At 41.8% G+C, this 18047-nt stretch overlaps 1 pseudogene; it reads left to right on the top strand.

Moving 5' to 3' along the window:
* LOC142365479 (integrin alpha-2-like) overlaps positions 1 to 16875 on the top strand; it is a 118291-nt pseudogene extending 101416 nt beyond the window's left edge.
* Positions 16876 to 18047: the final 1172 nt, after the last annotated feature.

The following is an 18047-nucleotide window of genomic DNA, read 5'->3' as shown; positions in this document are numbered from 1 at the left end:
GAACTGAGCACAATTCCTGTCAAACCCTTCCTGATGCGTGAACCAGACGTAACTCCCTCTCCTCCTCTGTGAATCTCATCTCTCCAAGAAAGCATTATTGCTTTGAGAGGAGAGAGGTGGCCCACACAGCCCTAGGATTGATCGTACATACTTTTTCTCATATATACCATAAATCACAGAATCACAGAATCACAGAATCACAGAATGGTAGGGGTTGGAAGGGACCTCTGTGGGTCATCTAGTCCAAACTCCCTGCCAAAGCAGGGTCACCTACAGCAGGCCGCACAGGACCTTGTCCAGGCGGGTCATGAATATGTCCAGAGAAGGAGACTCCACAACCTCCCTGGGCAGCCTGTTCCAGTGCTCTGTCACCCTCAGAGTGAAGAAATTCTTCCTCATGTTCAGCTGGAACTTTCTATGCTTCAGTTTGTGCCCATTGCCCCTTGTCCTGTCACTGGGCACCACTGAAAAGAGTGTCGCCCCATCCCCCTGACACCCACCCTTAAGATATTTGTAAGCATTTATAAGGTCCCCTCTCAGCCTTCTCTTCTTCAGGCTGAACAAGCCCAGCTCCCTCAGCCTTTCCTCATAGGACAGATGCTCCAGTCCCCTCATCATCCTCGTAGCCCTCCGCTGGACTCTCTCCAGTAGCTCCTCCTCTTTCTTGAACTGGGGAGCCCAGAACTGGACAGAGTACTCCAGATGGGGCCTCACTAGGGCAGTGTAGAGGGGAAGGAGACCCTCCGTCGACCTGCTGGCCACACTCCTCTTAATGCACCCCAGGATCCCATTGGCCTTCTTGACAACCAGGGCACACTGCTGGCTCATGGTCAACCTGTCGTCCACCAGCACACCCAGGTCCCTCTCCGCAGAGCTGCTCTCCAGCAGGTCTGCCCCGAGTCTGTACTGGTGCATGGGGTTGTTCCTCCCCAGGTGCAGGACCCTGCACTTGCCTTTGTTGAACCTCATCAGGTTCCTCTCTGCCCAACTCTCCAGCCTGTCCAGGTCACGCTGAATGGCAGCACAGCCTTCTGGCGTGTCTACCACACCTCCCAGTTTGGTGTCATCAGCAAACTTGCTGAGGGTACATTCTAACTCTTCATCCAGGTCGTTGATGAAGAAGTTGAACAAGACTGGGCCCAGTACTGACCCCTGGGGGACACCACGAGTTACAGGCCTCCAACTAGACTCAGTGCCGCTGATGACAACCCTCTGAGTTCTGCCATTCAGCCAGTTCTCAATCCAGCTCACCGACCACTCATCCAGCCCACACTTCCTGAGCTTCCCTAGGAGGATGTTATGGGAGACAGTGTCGAAAGCCTTGCTGAAGTCGAGGTAGACAACATCCACGGCTCTCCCTTCGTCTACCCAGCCAGTCATGCCATCGTAGAAAGCTATTAGATTGGTCAGGCGTGATTTCCCCTTGGTGAATCCATGCTGACTACTCCTGATAACCTTCTTTTCCTCCACTTGCTTGATGATGGCCCCTAGAATGAGCTGCTCCATCATCTTTCCCGGGATGGAGGTGAGGCTGACCAGCCTGTAGTTCCGTGGATCCTCCCAATGGCGAGTGGCTCAGCAATGACATCCGCCAGCTCCCTCAGCACTCATGGGTGCATTCCATTGGGGCCCATGGATTTGTGGGCATCCAGATTGCTTAAGATATCCCTCACGCAGTCCTCCTCGACCAAGGGAAATTCATCCTCTCTGTAGGCTTCCTCACTTGCCTCCAGGTCCTGGGATTCCTGAGGGTCTGCCTTGGCACTGAAGACTGAAGCAAAGAAGGCATTCAGTAGCTCTGCCTTCTCCGCATCCTCCGTCACTAGGACACCCGCCTCATTCAGCAGCAGCCCCACATTGTCCCTAGCCTTCCTTTTGCTGCTGATGTAGTTGAAGAAGCCCTTCTTGTTGTTTTTGACATCCCTTGCCAGCTTCAATTCCAGGTGAGCCTTGGCCTTCCTCGTCGCATCCCTGCACGCTCTGACCACATTCCTGTACTCTTCCCAAGTGGCCTGTCCCTCTTTCCACATTCCATGGACCTTTCTCTTCCACCTGAGTTCCGCTAGAGGCTCCTTGCTCATCCATGCGGGTCTCCTGCCTCCTTACTCAGGGGGATGCACCGCTCCTGAGCATGGAGGAAGTGATGTTTAAACAGTGACCAGCACTTTTGGACCCCCCTGCCTTTGAGAGCCCTGACCCATGGGATTCCTGCAAGTAGCTCTTTGAAGAGGCCAAAGTTAGCTCTCCTGAAGTCCAAGGTTTTGATCCTACTTATTGCCCTGCTTCCTCCATGCAGGATCCTCAACTCTACCATTTCATGGTCACTGCAGCCGAGTCTACCTCCAGCCTTCACATCTTCAACCAGTCCCTCCTTGTTTGTTAGTACAAGGTCCAGCAGAGTGCCTTTCCTTGTTGGTTCCTCCACCACTTGTATCAGAAAGTAGTACACACCCACAATAACATCACCCATATGAGGCTGTCCCTTAGTTCTAACGCATAATCTCTCGACTCCTTCTTCATCTGCCCCCAGGTGAATCTCAATGCATTCCAGTTGCTCCCTCACTTACAGAGCAACTCCACCACCTCTCCTTGTTGGCCTGTCTTTCCTAAAGTGTCTATAGCCATCCATGACAGCATGCTAGTCATGCGAGATGTCCCACCACGTTTCTGTGATGGCGATGAAGTTGTAGCCATCCTGTTGCACAATGGCTTCCAGTTCCTCCTGTTTACTGCCCATGTTACGTGCATTGTTGTAGACACACTTGAGCTGGGCTGTCAAATCCTGGTATATCCATGAGTTTATGGATCTTAGTGTGTTATGTCTCTGGGGCAGAACAGAAGTAGGTTTCCAGCCTTTAACACAGTGAACTGGAGCAATAAGAAACTTTCCAGAGAGAGCAGAAACATGATGTTCGAGGGGGAGGGGGGGGGGGGGGGGGGGGAAGAAGAAAAAAACAAAAAAACCTGATTAGATATAAAAATTTAAGTTTATTCTGAATTTTTAATGGCATCAGTCAAAGTGGACCTGTAGGAATGAATAGAAGAAAAGAGTGAATACAAAGCTTGTGTCAGTGCTAGTTTTTAAAAGCATATAATTGAAGCAAACCTGAACACCTTTTGTTGCAGCTTGTAGCTAGTTATACACCATTTAAAAATACAAATAGATAATGTTTATGTAACAATGTCAATTTGTAGGTGAAAGAGAGAATGAAGTAATTCTATAGTATTAGAAATTACTGAAATACTACACAGCAGTAGGTGGAGAATTCAGATACAGAGGGAAATTCTAGATGTTTGCACACATGAATAATTATGTTGTTATCGTGAAGTGCTTTGAATGTTGTACCATCAACTCATTTACTGTGTGTTCCTTGTCTCTTCCATAGGTATCTTTTCATCTTAATTTTGATTTTAACCTGAAAAAAATCTTCAGAATATTGCAGTTCCAAGTTTTTGTGCATTGAGGTAAAAAGTATATAATCACATGAAAGCAAGTTAGGTATAAATACCTTATTTGTATAAAATGATAATATTAAAACATCCGACTTAAATGTGTTTTGATTAACAGTGAATGTAAGGAAGAGCAAGAATTGGACAACCAGGTCGTCTTATCAATTCTTTTGTGGTATGATGCAGAAATTCACTTCACAAGGTATGCTGAATAACGTAAAGAGTTGTGGTCATTTTTCAAAGGCATTCGAATATAGTAACAGTCTTGAAAGGCCACTGAAAAGATAGTGAAACTTTGTTTTCATTTTGGAAGTCATAAAAAATTACCACTTCATCAACAATAGCAGAACCTTATGTTCTTCCAATAATCTTACACACAAAAAATTATGGAATATGTAGTAAGAAATTGTTGATCCATGTTTATCTCTGCACATTTGTTACAGGGGATCAGATGCTCATGTGAATTGAAGCAATATAAAAAACAAACAGTGCTTGTGGTTTTGATAATATAATTAGTGTATACTATATAATAAGGGTGGGCCTCTGGGCTTAAATGTAGTGGATCAAATCTGGAGTTACCGATCAAAACTGAACAAAAGCACAACAACAAAAAGAAACAACAATGCTGCAATTCAAACTCTCCAGAAAGTAATTAAAAAATAAATACATTTTTATGGACATACCTGCTGAACTTGAACCAAAAATATAAATGCTTATTAGCAGTTTGAATAATGATTTGAACTAAAACCTGAGGTGACACATGTCAGATTCCCCCTTTCTGCAGCTGCCGTGGCAGTGGGAGCAGCACACCCCACTTTCCCACTCACTTGGAGACTCTGGCTGACACCTACCCCTTCCCTCCTGGCATCAGCCCTTTCCCCTACCTGTGAAAGGCAGGTTGAGGCTGTTGCAAGAGGGATCCTTTACCCTGTGAAAGGTAGATTTTAAGGAGAGATAGTTTAAAACTAATCTTTATTTCATGCCATTAAAACCTCTTATCTTCAGCCCTGGAAACCCCCACTGATCTGGGATGTACTGAAACAGTAACTAGTCTGTTACTGCTCCAAACAAGAATAACTCCAGTTACAGTTCAGCCTAAATTAGAATTGAAAAAAAATACACAGGTTTGACTCTTGGATCAAGATAGGATATTTTACTTTTCATCAAAGAAAAGATTTTTTGATCTTTCTCAATTACTGAATTTCTAGGATAAACAATATGTAGTAATATTTGACGCACTTGGTCACCAATTCTTGGTGGAAAAAAATGCTTTTGCATCCTGAAGCATTCCAAAATTTGTAAACACAAACTAGTAGAAAATAAATAGTAACTATTCAAAGAATGACAGAAATGTGAAAAAGAAAAAGCTGCTTAAAAATGGACAGCAACAATGAATTAGGGAAACGAATATTCAAAGACTACCATAACTACAACTACTGTCAGTTGCATGCAATGACTTGAGCTGGAATAGGGAACACAGTACAGAAGCTGAGTTTAATAACCTGCTTTGCAACAGCAGTTTCAAAATATTCGGAGGCCCTGGATTCACCACAGCTGCATGCATCAGTTCTGGAGTTGTGTAGAATTTTTCAGATTGTTTTAATTGCCAAAAAACACTTGAGTCAGTGAAGTTAATTGTTTCAACTCTGTGAGAAAGTTGCATGAGACTTCAGGAGAAGCAGAGTGTTTGTTACTAAAGCTAGCAGCCACACAGAGAATAAAGGAGCATCTGACTAGGTGGCTAGCACAGCAACTTAAGCAGCTTCCTAGGAAATTGAGATGGTGCAAACTTGAATCAGCAAATGTAATTAGCTGAGAAATACAAACAGAAACTCAGTGCTTAGAAAAGGCCAGGCACAGAGTCTGTAAAAGAGTTACTCGAGGAAAAACAGGGTTTCGAATTCAGATGCATCTCCTGATTGTGAGAAAACGCAATTTCATATGCAAGTCAAGGCATGAAGGAATCCCTACATCCAGAAAAGGATTAGTTATTTTTGGAGATGAATCAATTTAAAAGAACTAAATGAAGTACACATTACACTAAGGTACAATTTTAAATGCTTCCCTTGGAGTTAGCTCATTTTTACACTCTCTTCCACTTAGGAAATATCTATCTGGAGATAGTTCCTTCTTGAGGCAGGTAATTTAGTCAAGAAGCACCCTCTTAAAATACAAGGGTTGAGGGAAAAAGTGTCGTATCGCTGAAGTGAGGCTTTTCTAGGGAAAATCTCCTAACCTGAGTTTCCAGGAGAAGAGGTGGGAATCAGTCTTACTAGTGACTCCTGCAAGGACAAGGAAGCTGATACAGTGAATCCTGGAATGACTGGAGATTTGAGCAATAAGTAAACACAAAATGCTTCACGCGAGTTTTCTTAGGAGTCCTTGTGAAGAGGGTCTTCAAGAAAAGGGCCCATGGGAGGAAGCATGGAGGATTGAAAAGGATCCACGACGGAATATGGAGGAGCACAACTGATCAGGAAGCACCTCTGTGAGACTGCACATGTGTTAATTTGGGATTGTATGCACAGATGTTACCCAAATTAAACAGGGAGAACAGCACTGCTAAAGAGGAGGGATTTGTACCTTGTGCTACAAGAAGTGCTGATATAGGGAATCATGATAGCCCCTGCTCCTTGTTAACTCACTCTCCAGCTTGGTTTTTGTCTGCTCAAATTAGCCTCCTCGAGGATGAAGACCAGAAACAGTTCTGGCATGCTTCAGAGGAGGAGCTGCTCACAGTAGCACATGGATACAATACACCTTTGAGCACTGTCCCAGCTGGCTGAGCCCCTCGAGCATCCATGGGCTCTCGTACCACATCCTTCCATCACACACCTGTAATTTCACGCTATGGTGGGCTGTAACCACCCTTGTGTTACTCTGGAAATTTTTATTGAAAAAAACCCATAAAGAATAAAGAAAGTGGCCCGGATGAAACAGAGGGCTATGGGATATGTACCATGCACACAAGCAGGGTGTTGTGTGTGTTTCCACACCCAGGCAGTGTGGAAACAAGCCTGCCTGCCTGCCTGTTGACTATGGCATTAGGGCCCAGGATCTTCCTTGGGGTCTGCTGGTATTTGCTGTTATAGATGTACCAAGAGGGAAAGTCAGGGGGCCTTTTCTGAGGATGGAGACCACTTCAAGGCTCAGAGTCGCAATTTGTGCTTGGGAGAGGAGCTTGCAGTATGGCTGCAACACCATGTGGTGTAGGAGACTGAGCGGAGCCTGCATTTCATGCAGCCTTCCTGTCTTACCTTCATTTTCTTGCTCCAGCTTCAGGCTTCAGTACACCATGTATTTTCTTAACCAACTTTGTAAAATTCAAACAGCAGTACAAGTGACACATTTTATCTCTGACTGTACTTCTGAACTATTTCACGAACTTACAACAATCCGAAGCACATTGAGTTACACATGTTTTCAAAGCAGCTGCCAAATTGAAATGTATTGGTTTATGGTTGTTAACTAGGCTTGCCAACATCAATTTCTATGAAGTATACTCTGGCCATAACATTCCTTCCGCTGTGAGTAATTTTGAAGATATTGGCCGCATGTTTAGCCTCTCAGTTAAGGTTAGTAAATGGTTCTGGTTCTAGTTCGAGAAGCTGCCTTACCTCCACCTGTAGTCTGGTCTCAAAAAATAGTTGAAAAAACGTTCCTGATTTCACTGTCTGATGATTTTGAATCAGTCAATTAAGTTGACCATGAGCCAGCAGTGTGCCCTGGTTATAAATATCTTATAAATATCTAAAGGGTGGGTGTCAGGAGGATGGGGTGACACTCTTTTCAGTGGTGCCCAGTGACAGGACAAGGGGCAATGGGCACAAAATGAAGCATAGGAAGTTCCAGCTGAACATGAGGAAGAACTTCTTCACTCTGAGGGTGACGGAGCCCTGGAACAGGTTGCCCAGAGAGGTTGTGGAGTCTCCTTCTCTGGAGATATTCATGACCCACCTGGACAAGGTCCTGTGCGGCCTGCTGTAGGTGACCCTGCTTTGGCAAGGAGTTTGGACTAGATGACCCACAGAGGTCCCTTCCAACCCCTAACATTCTGTGATTCTGTGATTCTATGAAGTAAGAATAAAATTGCAAATAGCTGGAGGATAAATGCTTACAGTCTTTATCAGGTTAAGGGTGAAACTTGCACTTACTGCACAAGTAGAACGGGGGAGGGATTGGTCCTGTACTGTTTAAATATTTAGAAGATGGTTAATGCTTAACTTTAGGCCAACTTAGACTGTTATTTCACAGAGCATATTTGTCTTCTGCCAACTTGATAAAGGAAAACAAGTCTTTGCAGGCTTGGACTGTGAAACTTGAAGCTTGGCAAGAGTTAAGTGCTGAAACCAGATGCAAGAATTAGCCAGATGACAGCATTTATTACATAAATCAGAATAACTTAGATCCAAATAAGCAATGCGGAAGAAACTTAAATTATGTTCCATTTACATTCCTGCAACTGTTACTCTAACAGACTAAATAACAGGCCTATTGGCTGTGGCAGAATATTTGCTTTTCAAAACGTATTTCATGCAGTTAATAAGAGCTTTGCTAAAGAAACAGACAGGGACCTGAAGCTATGCAGTATACTTTCTGCTTTACTATTGGCATAATGTAATTATTACCCTAGTAAGTGTATTAATACAAAAAACATTGAAACAAAAGGAGTCCAGTTCTTTCATAATCATCCATGATTTCTGTTTTTTTTTTTTGCTATACGAAATAATTTATGCATGTGTAAGTATAGCTACCTGAATTAATTGTGAGTTATTTGCTTTGCAGGTGCCAACTGGAAGTATTCCAGAATGGTTTCTGTAAAAATCCATCTTCCAGAATGGACCAACAAAGATAACCCACTGATGTACATCACTGCAGTTGTCACAGATCAGGTGAAGAACTGAATTGCACAAACCACTGTTTTTCGGGGTTTAATCAGTACCATAAATATCAATTATTTCCCTCATAGTGTGGCTGAGATTCAGGAAATTTCTGCCTTTTCTACTTGTCCCTTCCTCACAAAGGGAAGGGGGAGGACCACAGTGTCAGTGGTACACTGGTCTAGTACTTGGCAGATGTGGATTGTCTTTATGGTCCATAACTGACTTTTCATACAACCCTGGAGCTCTTCGACTAGGTCCTTCTACGACGTCCTGGGAAGGGTATAATAAAAACTGAATTTTTAGATCAAGACAAACCTTTCAGGTCAATCTAGGGGAAAAAAAATCACCATAAGAGCAGTTTAATTCTGACCAAAAACACATACAGTCTCTTAGTTTCCAAAAGTATCCAGTATTATATAATTCACAATCTATCCTTTCACAGCCACCACCTCATCACAGAAATAATATGTATTATGATGACTATAAACTTCTGAATATGTTATCTCATTCCATTCCTGCCATCTTTCCTAGGCCAGAGGTGTTACTTGTCAACCTCGGATAAATCCACTGCAAATAGGAAAAAGCTCTTATTCTGCATATTGCAAGAAAGAGAACTTCAGAGCTTCCAAAGAACTGGTAAATAAGACTTAGGTCTACAGTACTACAGGACAGGGGCACAGAGCTGATCCTTTCAAGCCTGCTGCTGTACCTGTGGGGACAGCTGTGTTGGGGGATGGCATTCCTCACTCAGTGCAGGAGTGCAGCCTCTGGATGTTTTTACATATTGCATCTGCCTTAGAGAGAAGAAAAGATGTGCATTCTTCATAGCTTGCAAGCACTTAATTTGTATGCACAGAATAGCAAAGGCAAGGGCAAAAGATCTGAATGTTGAAAGAACATATGTTAAAGTGTATTTTTTAAATGCATGCTGTTGGCTCTCCTTGCTGTTTTCCCTGGAAGAACTGTAAGAATGCAAAGTGCAGTACCATCGCATGCAAACTGGAAGACATGCTGAAGGGAAAGTATTTTGTGGATGTCTCCACCTGGATCTGGAACGGAACCTTTGCTGCTGTGAGTATCAACTGCGTCTTCATGAAGGAACCAATACACAAATATTTCCTAATTCCTGATATTTTTAAAACTTCAGTAAAGAGACCTTCCAGTCTAAAAGATCTTCCTTTACTTTTGCTGTGTGTGTTTTTCCAGATTGAAAACTCGAATACAAAAGTTACTTTTAAGTAAGTAGTGAGGCTGCATAACGGAGCTGATAACCTTCAGTCCAGCACAAAACCTAAGAAAGTGCTGTGTTAAAGCAGATCTTCACAGCTGTAAAAAAAAACTTCTGTGTCTGTTAAATTCATTCAAGAGGAACTAAGGTTTCCACAAATCTCAACATATGACAGCAGAGTACAGTATCGTCATAGCCTGGAAAATAATGTTGCTTTCAGTTTTTTAACATCATAGCCTACATAGTGATCATTTTAAATCACATAAAAATATCTAAAATATCATAAAATATCTATTAGTGCTGCCAGTTATATTTGTTAGAGAAGGTATGGAAATTTTTTTACTTGATTTTTTTGTTTTTATTAGAGTTGGTGTCAAAGAAACAGTCCTTGCTTAAAAACCTACAGGATGCTTAAAAATATCCATCAGTAATATCTTGACTTTCCCATTTCAAACCACCATGTGTCCTCCAGGATATAACTCATCGTGAATTACCAGACTTTTGAAAAGAGACCATGTTTGCTTCTCAGCTAGGCAACCAACCAAACTGTCTTGGAGTCCTGGGTTTGCCTAGAGCATCAGGACCATGACACAGTCTCCTTTTTCTGGCTAATCTTATGGCAGACATTGACATTTAACAGCAGGCTTGTTGTCAGCTTCAGCATTCAGCTCTGTCCTGGTTTTGGTTAAAACAGAACCGATTCTCTTTTAGTGAATATTCCTTACAGCTAATTTCCTCTAAAAGTAACTGCATTTTTCTGAAGTTGGCTGCATATTTTACAGACAGCGTCCACTCCAAAGCTGATAACACCTAATGTTTCTAGTTACACTGAGCTAACGGTAGGAAAGGAATGCAGAAAAAGGCCCCTGTTTATAATTATCACTATAGCAGCCAAGGTCACCGACAGATCCCTTAGTTCCCGCAAGTGAGGAGTCGTATAGGGTCACACCTGCAAGGAGGGACGGACAGGACAGGTGACCCGATATTAACCACGAGGGTCTTGCTCTCTTCATCCATGGCTGGCTTCTGAAGAGGACCCTGCTTGTTGTTCTACCTGCGATCCTGATCCAGATTCTGATCCGTGCATTCCTGAGTCCAGTTTCCATCTGCTGTGGAGTCCAGTCCAGAACGTCCTGGTGGCAGGATGCCAGTGCCCCGGCACCCAACTCCGGGAAACTCCGTATTGGTTTTGTATATTTTACATTACTTCTCTTATTATTATTAGTATTATTAGTGTTATTAGTAAAACTTTTTATATTCAATTAGTAAGTCTCTCTCCCTTTCCCTCCTTTTTCCCTTCCTCTGGTGGGAGGGTGGGGGTTAATAGAGAACATCTGCCACTCAGTTTGTTGCTCCCCTGCTGTAAACAGTGACAAGCTCTTAAAAGGAAAAGGTTGAGTTGATAATGTAATATACTTATGCAAGTGTGTGAAGGAAAGTATCTGTCTGTCTTTCTAAAAGTTTGTATTTTTCAAATCAGCTGGGTCAAGACCACTTGTTAGTGCTGTCAGGTATGCAAAAGGTGGAGACCTGATTAAAAGGTTGCTACCCTCACAAGTGAGTGGAAATAATTTGTTTACCACTGGGAGATGGGAAGGGAAGATCGCATGTCACAGTTTTCCTCTCATCTCCCATTTTGTTGATTTCTATTTGATTGTCAATGCTCAGTGCAAATAATCTTGCAAGAACCCAACAATGCCACATAATCATCCTTTTTATTTAGTGGCAATCAGTCATTGTCCAAGGAGAGAACAGCAGGCTTCCTGGTACCTGCTAAGCAAAGAAAGGAAAGATGTGTTTAGGAATTAACAAGGTGCCTTGAATAGTGCTCAGACAGGTTTCTAAACATTTAGGAGTGCAGCACAGACCACTTGGGCAGATGACCATGGTGCAGGCATGCAATAACTGTACACTGCAGGGACAGTCAATTCAGTGTGCGTCGACTGCTGCAGACCCACAGTAGCTCATGTTCCCTGTGTCAAGCCCACAGTACCTGGCTCTGCTGGGCACTGTAGGCTTGTTAGAACCAGCCGCAGAGAAATGGTTGAGGAGGCAAAAGGATGAAGCATTCATTGCATCTGGTACAGCTGGTGAGTGCTCCCATGAACCTGAGGCCATTCCCATGTACAGGGAGAAGAACAGTGTTGAGCTGGCAGTGTCTGCACAGCTGTGCTCTGTGGTGAATGACTTCACGGACCCCAATCTTGTGCTCGATCAGAATCATTTTATTGCTCAAGTGAACACCTTACATACTAACACAACAGCTACTAGGGCCAATCAGCTTTGGATTCACGGCTTTGCGAATGCCAGTTCACGGTTGCTGTTTTCCAGGATCTTTTGCAGCTGCATGTGTGAAAACAGCTTATCTCATGAGCACAGAGAAGGGAGGAGCAGGATGCGCTGATCCTTCAGGGTCATGAGACAGCGTTGTTCTGTCTCAAGTTATACGTTTTCCTACAGTGCTCCTCTGCCTCTGGACACATGCACAGAAGGAAGTAGTATCTGCCAAAAGGTCCCTTTTCAAATAGGAATTGGTTTAAGAGGGACTTTTCACAAGGGTGTGTAGTGATAGGACAAGGGGGAATGGCTGTAAACTAAAAGAGGGCAGATTTAGATTAGATATTAGGAAGAAATTCTTCACCATGAGGGTGGTGAAACACCTGAACAGATGCCCAGAGAAGTTGTGGCTGCCCCCTTCCTGGCAGTGTTCAAGGCCAGGTTGGACGGAGCTCTGAGCAACCTGGTCTAGTGGAGGATGTCCCTGCTCATGGCAGAGGGGTTGGAACTAGATGATCTTTAAGGTCCCTTCCAACCCTTACCATTCTATGATTCTATGATTCTAATTATTCTAGGATGTCTATATTCTAATGAATTTGCCCTGTAATGGAGCTTTACAGTTGTTTTTTTTATCTTCACTTTCAGTCAACTTTCCAAACATTACAACTCTCTGCAGAGGCAAAAATCTATACACATAACCCTGAGTTATTTATGGTTAGAGAGAATACTCTACCTGTAAGTGATGGATAAGTAGATTTTTTTCAACTTCTCTGTCTTTTACTGTGTTAAAGTGATAATATTTAATTTTCAGTGAACTAATGCATCCTTTTCGCTATGTACAACCTTCCTTAAGTTACTAAAATGGTTTAAATTCATCCGACTGCTATGTAATCCAGACAGGTAGAATCTGCAGTTCTCAAATAGATTGTAGAACTCTCAGCAAAACTCAGTTAGAAACTTCTGAAATTCATTTAGCTTCCTGTTCATGAAAAGATAAAAATTTCGATTTCTTTCTGCAACAGAATTAATTGTTGTAGATAAACAAGCTCTGGGAAACATTTTACCAGATCTGATTTATAGTCTTACTTCTGTAAGTGTATTTGGTTTGATGTTTCTAGACAGATGTTTGGCACAGGTCTCCAGCAAATATACTTAATCTCATTTGTAAAAGAATGTGGAGTATTTTTTGCATTTGGAGTGGCTGTCATATGGACAACATAGACACATCTGATCTCAAGAAAAGTCTCTAAACCACCACTGTTAGTCTAGAATCCTTCTCCCAAGGTTTCCATGCACTATATACAACATAAACAACACTTGAAGAATACATTAGTGCTGTGGTGGTGTTGTAATAAAAAAATACCTTGTTCTCTTGGCCTATATAGACAGGAACATTCTTCCATTTGTAATACTAAGTTTAGATTTATTTTTACAGGATTTACCAGCCTGTTCTGTCCATAAAAGTAACCAAGGCCTCTGAAGACCAAAATGCAAGTTAGTGAGTCAAATATCTGTGAGAATGTGCAGCATAGCCCGTTCACAGGCAATGGAAAAATCAATTAAATATATATGAAAGCAGTTATTGATTAACTTATCTCAATGTGGAAATAAGATGATAATTCAGTACTATTTTTTTGTCATTATTTATTCACGGATCACACCATTTCTTGTAAAGAACCTCTAAATAGACCTACTTGTATTCAGGGAAACCTCCAGTGCCTGAAGAAGCAAATGGAATATATGTGTAGTTCTGGAAATAATGCCATGGTTTTGCAGAAAAATTACATGCCTGTATTTGAAGTGTGCCAAGTGCTTCATCTTTGTGGCATGGTATTGTTTCTGCTAGGAGATGAAACTCATTAATACACAATGCAAATGTTACAATTAATTGTACAGGCTTTTTAGGTAGCTCATAAACCATGTATTACTGGGCATCTTACCACAGTTGGACCATGATACTGCCAAACTTACATTACCAGCAGTTCTGTTGGTGATTTCAGGAGAACCAGCCATTGAAACATCTGCAGCTGGGAGTTTTACAGATCTGAGGCAGTGGCTAAACAGACCCTGAAAGTTATCCTCAGGGCTCCTAAGAAACACAGTGGCTTTTGGTGAGACTTACAGCCTGATCCTTACTTGATAGCTTCTTGCCCTCTGAGAAATCTTGACAAATGTGCCAGCTGATGGAGGTACATTCTCCCTAGGGCAGTTTCCTTTGCCACTTCAGCAATGGAGTTAGTACCCAGCACTGCACATACTTCTTGGCAGGCCAGAAGTGCCCTTCACACTTCCTTGGGAATGGGACAGTGCAGCAGAAATCTGAGTGTTTCCCTACTTGCCCTGTTAGTTTTAGACCAGTAACTGGGTTGGTAGGATTCATCCAACTTAATATCTACATTAATCATCCACATCAGAGTTAGCCCTTCTATAAACCCTAATCTATAGAAAGAATAGGTATTTCTGAGATGTATTTCATCTCATCTTAAAGATGATTCTAAAAAATAGGTAAGGTGATTTATGCCCTAAAAGACCCTATCCTTCTCCATTGGAAGACAAGGGTCTATTTTGTAGATATAACACTAGATGATGTGAATCCCAGCCATGGTATCTTACTGACCACAGTTTTACTTTAAGGAAGACATTTGTTCTTAGGCATAGATTTACCTCTCCAAAAGTGCCATTTCACTGTTAATGGAGAAAGCATTACTAGGCAAACTGAACATACATATGAGATTAGCTCTTTAATTTGGATGATCTGAATTGCCGTGTAGCCAAATGAATTAATATTGCCTTGTGATGCTTTGTGGAGAAGCTGCTTAGATATCTTTGCATAAAAGCTTTTAGATTTTTTCAAAGTTGGAAAGGACTGCCAGCTGGAGGACAGAACATTAACCTGCTAGAATCATCATTATGGCCATTTGGTTAGAAAATACACAAAGCCAGCCTGCCTCAGTGAAATGAATACATATAGCCACACCTAGCACAACATTGGAGCCTTCCAGCAGAAATTACTTAAGTCACTGAGATGTCAGTCCAGTGCAAGTTTCCCAGAAAGCTTAAGATTAAATTACACCAGACAAATGCACTGAGAAAATAAACCAACATGACTTCTTTTGTCATGTTTCAGGAATGACAAAAACCCTTCATGCTAAATGAATCTTGTTCCAAGATTAAATCCAAAGATTTGACACTTCATAAATATTAGAGCAATGTCTCCGTGAGCAACTATGTTATATGTAACTATATAGTTGGTCATACCCAATCCGACTAAATAAGTTATCACCTGAAAACTAACTTCCAGACACTATATGCTGTTCTGGGAGCTCTCTGGCATTGCTTGTACTTCAGGAAGCATAGGTGTGCTAGAAACACTCCTGTTTGACCCATATATCTTGCTGCAAATTCTTGCAGTTGACTCAGGAGAACACAGATTAACATGAGAAGATCTAACCAGTTGTTAGTAGTTTCCCAGGAGGTAGGAACATCAAGCAAAGGAGATAGAGGTACCTGCCTGGCAGGAGGGGAGAAATTTCAGCAGATGCAGTGAGTGCACAATGGTGTCTGGCTTCCATGAGTTGTATTGCCTTCTGCAGCTGCTCACCACAGACAAGAGGCTTCAATAATGCTCAGTTGGAAGTAATTCTTCTCCAGTTGACACAGAAAAAGTCTGTTTTGAGCAGATGGGGCTCTACACTAGGCTATTCCTAGCCTGCATATAAGCATGTCTAGTTTACCTGGTGATGGTGCATCTGTGCACTATGGGGACAACTCTGAAAGACCTCCTGTCAATGGAGAGGCAGAAAGCTGGCAGGAATAAATTGCTTCTCTGACTGTTGTGTATGGCCAAGAGTGGTGAGGGCCCCTAATCCTTAACTGGCACTGCTATGTGCCGTGGTGGTGCAACCACGTACCTGTGGACAGCAGTAAAAGGGCTGCAATTGCCTGGTGTGTTCCAGTCATTGATCCTGGAATGTGCGCAATCCAGCTGTTCTTGATTAGTGATTTGGTTTATAAATCCTACTTTATATGCAGTTAACATTAACACCTAACGCACAATCTCTGCTTTCAGATCCCAGTTACAATAATGAAGTCGGATGAGAAAGCTGAGATCCCAGTTGGTGTTGTGATTGGCAGTATATTGGCTGGACTCCTCTTGCTGTTAGCATTGGTTCATGTTTTGTGGAAAGTAAGTAGGTATTTATATTCTTAAAGAGAAAAGCAGAAAGAGATAGATACATTTGGTCTATTTTATTTGGAATCTCTCTGGTGCTAAACAAAACTGCATGTGCAGCTTGGTGGTAAGAATACTGCATTGGCATTACGCTCTTGATGGAAGCATTTAGAAGTGCTTTAAAAATAAAAATTATAAGATGGTTCCCCATAGAAATTGGCAACATGAAGATGATAAATGAGTTGCCAATGGTTCAAAACAGGGGCAGCGCCATTTTTTTTTCTTTTGACACTGCCTGCCTCCTTCCACAACTCTCCAGCTGGGGAGTTCTGAACTCCCATGATATTCCCAGTGGGCAAAGCTGGGGAATAGAGGCAAGAAGATAGGATATACACTGAACAGACAAACAGAGAAGGATGAGGGCAAAAAGTCATTTACCAAGGATACCTAGATTAAGGGGAGGGAAAAGTTTTTCTGCATGCCAGGGCATTGGTGCTTGAAGGGCTCCTTGGCACATTAAAGCATCCTGGAGATACCTGTATCTTGGCAGGGAGACAACTGGCTACTCAGCACTGCTGTTTTGGCATTTAGTTGCACCAGGCAGGAGTTTAAGGCCCAGCTTCTTTCATTTTACAGTTAGGAATTGCCTACAAATCAAACACCATATGTGTGTGCATGCACACGTGCATTTCTACCATCACACTATTTAGCTTAGCTGAGAAATGTAACTCTTGATGACTGACTGTGATGTGGTGTTATTTTAATACTTCTCATAGCTTGGCTTTTTCAAGAGATAGTATGGGAAAATGACACAGAATCTAGAAGATATCGATGAAATTAAAGAACTCACAAAGGACAAAGACTGAAGATGATGAGTTATGTGGATAAAGAGAGGAGATTTGAGCCACCAACAGTGGTTGTGATCCAGTCAGTTCTTCAGCTGGAGTGCCTTAAAGCTTAATAACATTTAAACATTTCTAATGAAAGTATCTTTTTTATAGATGAAAATATTTTACAGATTCTACTCTATTATAAGAGTAACTGCAGGACAGTTTGTTTTTTCCAAAAATGATTTACAGTGCCTTTTCTTATAAATTTTTGCCTTTCAGAAAAACTTAGCCCTTAGAACTGTCAGGTCTGGAGTTTACAATAGCATATTGTGCCAGCAACCCTTCTCCTGATCCACTGCAGAGTGAAACAATTAATTTCAAATCATTGTGGAACAGCATCAGTTTTTATTCAGTTGACAAGTACCATATGTGTAAAGGACATTTTCTATTAAGTTGATGATGAATGCGTGGTGAATACTGCTTCCAGACTGGGAGAAGAAATCTAATTTTTTCATTGACTAGCTTCATCTTTATTGTTTTAGAGAAATGTTTTGTACCAGAAAACCTTTGTAACCTTCTAACTGAAAAGAAAATATGAATTTTGTAACCACTTACAGCATGTTCTCTGCAATGTTATGACTGGTTTTCAAATTTCATCTTGAGAAGCACTACCAATACTGTTACACTGGGCTTTATTTTGTATCTATGAAATGTTACGTTTTGGGGTGGGTTTTTTTTAACGTTCTGAAAAACAATCTAGATTCTAATTTTGATTGTCAGTCAAGATTGCTGTCATCAGCTGAGTTTGTGATCAAAACAATTATTTAAAAATTAAAAAAAATGTAGTAATTGCATAAATCTAAAGAATAAGCTCTTGACTTTTAATTATGAACCCTGAGGGCAAATGCTCTGACAATAAAGATAAAAATTTGTCTGCCTCAATTCTTGTATAAACTAGTGAGGAAGAAAACAAACCCTACACCTGTATATGTGGGAAGCTCCTACATAACTAGGGTCATGCACTCCAGGCCAGAGGGAGAATTTCACAACAGAGCAGATGGCAGCATCTTTCATTTCTGGTGCTGCTTGCAAAGAAATTTAGGCATTCAAACAGATTTCCTTCTTCCACCTTAGGTGAGAGGTACAGGTCAATATCTGACATCCAGCTTCTTGGAGGATTTAACAGTTTATCAATTAGGCAGCAATGA

The sequence above is a fragment of the Opisthocomus hoazin genome, chromosome W, assembly GCF_030867145.1.
Source record: "Opisthocomus hoazin isolate bOpiHoa1 chromosome W, bOpiHoa1.hap1, whole genome shotgun sequence".
NCBI classification, from domain to species: Eukaryota; Metazoa; Chordata; class Aves; order Opisthocomiformes; family Opisthocomidae; genus Opisthocomus; species Opisthocomus hoazin.
Note: the sequence above shows the minus strand (reverse complement) of the source record. Positions and strands in the feature narration are given on the sequence as shown.